Source organism: Peromyscus californicus, unplaced genomic scaffold (genome assembly GCF_007827085.1).
Source record: "Peromyscus californicus insignis strain IS unplaced genomic scaffold, ASM782708v3 Scaffold_4__1_contigs__length_199733344, whole genome shotgun sequence".
Taxonomy (NCBI): Eukaryota; Metazoa; Chordata; class Mammalia; order Rodentia; family Cricetidae; genus Peromyscus; species Peromyscus californicus.
In genome coordinates this window covers 139047544-139054303 of record NW_026294562.1, presented here as the reverse complement: position 1 = coordinate 139054303, position 6760 = coordinate 139047544, and positions in this window count along the sequence as shown.

The window sequence follows — 6760 nt, the reverse complement described above, 5'->3', positions numbered from 1 at the left end:
TTGTATGTGGCACAGGCTATTCACTTCCTATCAGACATGAAGCAGTAAAAGGGGAGAAACAAGAAAAGCTAATACTCATATAGCCTGAAGGGATGCGTCCCCACTGACTGCTTTCTCTTATTGGGCCCTACCTCCTCTTTTAACACCTCCAGGGTTGCCATAATATTATGTATCAGTCAAGAGATTAATCCATTCACTAAGTCAGAGTCCTTGTGAGTTAACATCTCTGTAGATGCTATCACATGTTGTGGAATATTTAACAATGTAAAGATGTGTTACATTTGTTTTTGCTGCAGAATACTACTTTAACTGTGTAAAGGTGTGGTACATTTGTTTATGCTGCATTTGTTTAACAATGTAAAGATGTGTTGCATTAGTTTCCCCTTGCCTGCCTAAGGCACCTGATTGGTCTAACAAAGAGTTAAACAGTCAGTGGTTAGGCAGAGAAAGGATAGGTGGGACTGGCATGCAGAGATAATAAAGAGGAGAAATCTAGACTCTAAAAGAACAAGAAAAGAGAAGAAGGAGAAGAGAATGAGGGAGAAACAGAGGGACATGCCTGTGGCAAGTCACCAACAGCCAGACAAGAGAAGCAATGAAAGTGAGATACACAGAAGGAAAGAAAAGTAAAATGCCTGAGGCAAAAGCTAGATAAAGAGAAACAGGCTAATTTAAGTTAAAAGAGCTAGCCAGAAACAAGCCTAAACTAGACCAAGCATTCAAAACTAACAATAAGTCTCTGTGTCATGATTTGGGAGCTGACTGGTGGCCTAAAAGTAAAAGCCTGGTACAATCCCAGAAACTACCAAAGGTTTGCTTCACTGATCAAATAGACAAACAAAATAACCCACCACAATGGGTAAAAGTCACACATTGATGGAGGGAGTGTAAATGCAGCTCTTTGGTGATGGCTACACAGTTCCTAAAATATATGTGTGTATGTGTGGTGTGTGTGTGTACATATATATGTGTATATATATATATATATATATATATACGCGTGTGTGTATATATACATATATATATGTATATATATACATATATATATATATACACTCTATGATATACCTATCTATATATACAAAGAGTATGGTCTAGCAATTTACGGACTATGCCTAAGTAGAAAATGCATATACTTACCCAAAGGCAAATATGATAATGTTTACAGTGGCATTATTTGTCACAGCAGCTAAAAACTGGAAACAAACAAATATTCATTAGTAGAATGGATAAATATGTTTATTAATAGCCTTAACTACAATGCAGCAGTAAAATACATTAACCTGTATAACACATTATGATGTATATTACTATTGCAGACATAAAGTTGATTTTACAAGGTCATAATCAAAAGTGTTTATCTCAGGTACTTCCATTTATGTGGAATTCAAACCTCTGTGGATATGCTCATATCAGAATATGTATCAGAATAATGGTTAGTTTGGGAATTAATTAATGAGAAAGGATCATAAAGAGTGCTGAAAATATTCTGTAGCTGCTTCCAGATGATGACTACATGGATATCTGTGTCTCTAAAATTAATCAGATAACTCACTTGAAACTGATAAACTCTGCTGGGTTCACCATATTTTAATAAAACAGAAAAAAGAAAAATGAATAATGAACCGCATAGAAAGCTAGAAAATATTACTGGAAAAAGTAAAAGAAGCCCTAAATCGTTAGAGGAATATATACTAGCCTGGATTTGAAGTGCTCAATACAGTAAAGATGTCAGCTTCCTCTAAATTGATCTACAGATTCAATTAAATTGTCAAAATTCTAGCAGCATTTTGTAGAAATTTATAAGCTGAAGCTAAAACGAAGTAAGAAAACCAAGGCTATTTTTGATAAAATAAGGGACCACACTGCTGGATGTCAAGTTGTAGTTTAAAGCTGTACTAATTAAAGAATTGCAACATTGACATAAGAGTCCAAGGGACAGAAGTAATTAGTTTTTAAGTAAACATTCAAATACATCTATATATCTATTAATCGATCATCTATGGTTCATCTACCCATATATGTATATATGTACGTATGTATCTATGTGTATATGTATGTCTGTATGTGTGTATATGTATGTCTGTCTGTATGTATCTGTATACCTATGTATGTATGCATCTATCCATGTATGTATCTATGTGTGTGTATATATATGCATATATGTTTATATATACATCGCTACATGCCTATTCATCTGTGTTGGTTAGTTGGTTGTTTTTGTTTTTTGTCAACTTGCCACAATCTAGAGTCACCTGAGAAGAGGGAGCACAAGTAAGAAAATGTCCCCAATCAGATCGGCTTGTAGGCCAAAAAATACTGTGGAGTATTTTCTTGATTAATAATTGAGATGGAAAGGCCACTATGAATGTTGCCATACCTGGGCAGGTGGTCCTGTGTTGTTTCAGTAAACAACCCAGGCAAGCCTTCTGTGGGATGGTCTGTATGTCAAATGTGTTGCTGATTGGTCAATGAATAAATCACTGATTGGCAGTGGCCAGGCAGGAAGTATAGGCGGGACTAACAGAGAGGAAAATTGAGAGAACAGGAAGCTGGCGGAGAGACACTGCCAGCCGCCATCAGGACAAGGAAGATGTAAAGTACCGGTAAGCCACAAGCCACGTGGCAAGGTATAGATTAATAGAAATGGATTAATTTAAGCTGTAAGAACAGTTAGCAAGAAGCCTGCCACGGCCATACAGTTTGTAACCAATATAAGTCTCTGTGTTTACTTGATTGGGTTTAAGCGGCTTGGGACTGGCGGGTGAGAGAGATTTGTCCTGACTGTGGGCCAGCCAGGAAAACTCTAGCAACACAAGCCAGGAAAAACAAGCCAGTAGTAATAAATAGTGCTCCTTCCATGGTCTCTGCTTCGGTTCCTACTTCTAGGTTCCTGCCTTGTTTTCTCTGATGATGGACCATGACCTGGAAGCCAAATCAACTCTTTCCTTCCCAAGTTGTTTTTGGTCATGGTATTTTATCACAGCAAAAGAAAGCAGACTAAAACACAATCTGTCTATCATGTATGTATGCATATATATATATGTGTGTGTGTGTGTGTGTGTGTGTGTGTGTGTGTGTGTCTGTCTGTCTGTCTGTTTACTTACCCATCTTCATCACTACAGTGAGAGGAGAAAAACACAGAGTTTCCAGTACATAGCAAGCATACATTGAGTAGTTACATAGGTAGGAGCCTTGAACAGAACCTGATACTGCAAACAGAAATCAACTCTAGGTTGCTAATGTGCTAATAAGAAAAATAATAAAGTTCCTACAACCTAACAGAACAATATCTTCAGATGTTACAAGCAGCCCACTCAAACCAACCTAAATGTGGCAGTAATTTTGTACTCATGAAGATTAACATATTTGGGTATTTCTCAAGACTACCCTAAAACTCAACAGACCAAGAACAAATAGCTGGATGAAAGATGGCAAAGATCTCAACAGATATTTCTCAAAAGAAACAGGTGACTAAGAGGTACTGCCTTGGTTTGTTTCAATGACAGTGTAATAAAATACCCTGACAAAACAACTTTGGAGAGAAAGGATTTGTTCAGGTTACAGGCTTACACTTCCAGGTTACAGGTCATCATTATGAGGAAGCTAAGACAGGGCCTGGTCATATTAACAGTCAAGAGCAGACAGAAAATGAATGCACACATGCTTGCCAGTGCTCAGATGACTTTCTCCTGTTCTTTTAGTGCAAGGTCCAACCCATGAAATGATGCAAACCACATTCACGGTGAACTTCCTGTTTCCGTTACCCAGGTTAAGAAAACCCCTCAGAGGAATGCCCGCAGGCCAACCCAATCCAGATAACACCTCATTGAGACTGTCATCTAGGGTGGATCTAGATGGTGCCAAGTTGAGAATGAAGACTAACCATCATAGGTGTATAAAATGCTCAGCGCTGACCATCGGGAAAATACAAGTCAAAGCCATGATGAGGTATCAGCCCACTCATGAGAGTGGTTACTGTCAAACAGACTAAAGAGAGCAAGTCCTGGTGGGTTGTGGGAGAAGGAACCCTTCTTTTGCACACTGTTGGTTGTAATATAAATTCTTATAGCCTGTATTGGTGCTAGTATGAAGGTTCTTTGAAGAGTCAAAAATGGACACAGCGATTCCACAATACTGAGCACACATTCATGAAGTAATCAAATCAGTGTCTTGGGAAGACTTCTGTGTCTGTGTTCAGCACAAACTCGTTCACAGTGGCAGGGAAACACCTGAAAAGGAAAGAGGCGGGAAAGAACCAGTTAAATATGGTACACATGTACAGCGGAACACGAGCCAGTCATAAAGAGAAGGCCTCCCTGACGTTGTGACAAATTATGGGCCTGCAGACCAGGCTGGGTAGTGAATGAAATAAGCCAGTCACGGAAAGGTGAGGAGCTGCTCTCTTCCCTCTGTGGAATGTTAAAAGCTGATTTCATAGGAACCAAGAGAACTCTGGTGAGTGTAGGCTGAGGAGAGCAGAAGAGGAAAAAGAAGGGAAAAGGCTCAGCAATGGCTGCCGCGCTGCCTTCTGATGGCCACCAGAGATGTCAGCGTGCTCCCACATAGAGCACTTGCCCTGCGGCTGTGGATGGTAGGCTGGCTGGTGCCCTAGGGACACTTGTGGTTAAGGGAGTACTCAGCATCATCGCAGAAGAGAGGTCTCCCAGATCCAGCTAGAGGCTGACAGAGTTTAGAAATGTGGACTACCTTCAGCCCCTGGCCCACGTATGTCTCTGTGCCTTGTCTGTGAAGTCTGAAGTTCATGCCTGAAAAACTCGGAAGTCGCCCGTGACACAGCTTACACGTCCACCGCCCTACGGGTTTGATCTTATGGCTGTCCAGTGTCTATTAGAAACATGTAATTGGTGACAGAGTGATTCTTAAGCAGTCTTAGTCATCACTGTGATGGAGAATTATTTAAAACAGTGCATAAAATAAATGCCTTCATTGTTCACTGAAATTCTGTGTGTTTTTAAAGTAAAGTAATTCTAAGTACAGTCATTTTGTTTATTTATTTACATTTTGTTGCATTTATTTTTTAATTATTTCTTTTATTTTTCAGATTATAATATAATTACATTATTTCCTCCTTCTGTTTTCTCCCTCCAAACCCTCCCGTATACCTCTCCTTGCTCTTTTTCAAATGTATAGCCTCTTTTTTCATTAATTGTTGTGATACACACACACACACACACACGCACGCACGCACACACACACACATGTCTGTCTGATCTGTCTATATAACGTTGTTTGTATGTACAATCTCTGGGGTTTTTAAACAATTTTGCACTGCTCTAAAGGCAACCTGAGTAACTCTGGTAAACTTTGTAATCTTGCAGCCGCTGCTTCTACCACACGAGGGCGCCAAGGCACCACCTGCCTGTGGTTGTTTAAAGAAGCAAGGGGCTTTTTGTCATTGATAACCTGCTGGCAGAGGGGAAATCAGTGTTCTCCGCTAGAGTGTCACTGGGAATATCAAGCGCACTCCAGGGCAGGCCCCATGCCCAGGAAAAGCTGGCCTACACAAAACAAACTCCGTTGCTTTGTTTGTATTTACGTAGCAGGGTCGGCGGGGCTTTGCTTCATTTTGTTCTGTTTGTGCATTCTTTTTTTGTCCTGTTGGTTTTATGTTTGCTTTGAGTTTTGTTTTTCTTTAAAGGAGAAAGAGAGATGAAGGGAGGAAGGAAGGGAGGGAGAGAGGGAGGGAGGGAGGGAGGGAGGGAGGGAGGGAGAGAGGGAGGGAGGGAGGGAGGGAGGGAGGACAAGAGAAAATAAAGTTGGTGGTAGGAAGGTTGGGAGGATCTTGGAGGATTTGGGGAGGGGAAAACATGATCAAAATACAGTCTCTGAAAGCCAGGTGGTGGTGGCTCATACATTTAATCCCAGCACTCGTGAGGCAGAAGCAGGAGGATCTCTGTGAGTTCAAGGCCAGCCTTCTCCAGAGAAGACTACAGTGCATGAAAGAAACTTTGATTTAAAAAAGGACGAAATTCTTAGTCAAATCATGTCTTTCAGTGTGCTGCATGTCGCATCTATTGAAAACAACACCCAGCACTCAAAACACTTAGCGAAACTAGAACAGCTGTATGCAGGTGTGAAGGGACTCTGGCCACGTGGAGTGTGGTTCTGAAAGGCCTTGCCCTCCCCCATTCCATCTGCCTTGCTTTAAAAAAAATAGATTATATTCTTTAAACTAGCCACCAAAGTCTATTCCCTTATATGGTCACTTCCTCCTCTGGAGTCTCACTACCAAGGTCCAAGGATTAAAGTCCAGCAATCAAAAGCCCCCTTTGGCTCACCTAATTAACATGCCTAATTAAAATCAGACATTTCATCCTAACACGGAGTTTCCATCTTTAGCTCCTTGGGCCTCCGTTTTCCTATGTGCCACGTCTGTCTCCTCTCTATCGGGAAGCAGTCCTTTGTCCCATTCCAAAACAAATACCCCTTCTCCCCTCTGCCCTGTCCTGTATCTCCTGTCTTTGCCTCTTATCCCTGCCCTCTGTCCCCCTTGGGTAAATAAATCTCCTTTGTGCTGAGAACTTGGTCTTAGAGGTCCCGAGACAAAACTCTTTTTTTTTTCCTTTCAAGGTGGGGTAGTCAAATCATGTAAATTAAGTAGTATTGAAAATAATATTCGTATTGATGTTTTCAAGGACACTGCTCTTTTAAATCAATGTACATCGATTAGCTTCTCCAGAGTCTAAATTAACAGTAAGGTGCAGGGGTTCACTGCAGTTATCTTTAGATTTTTAGA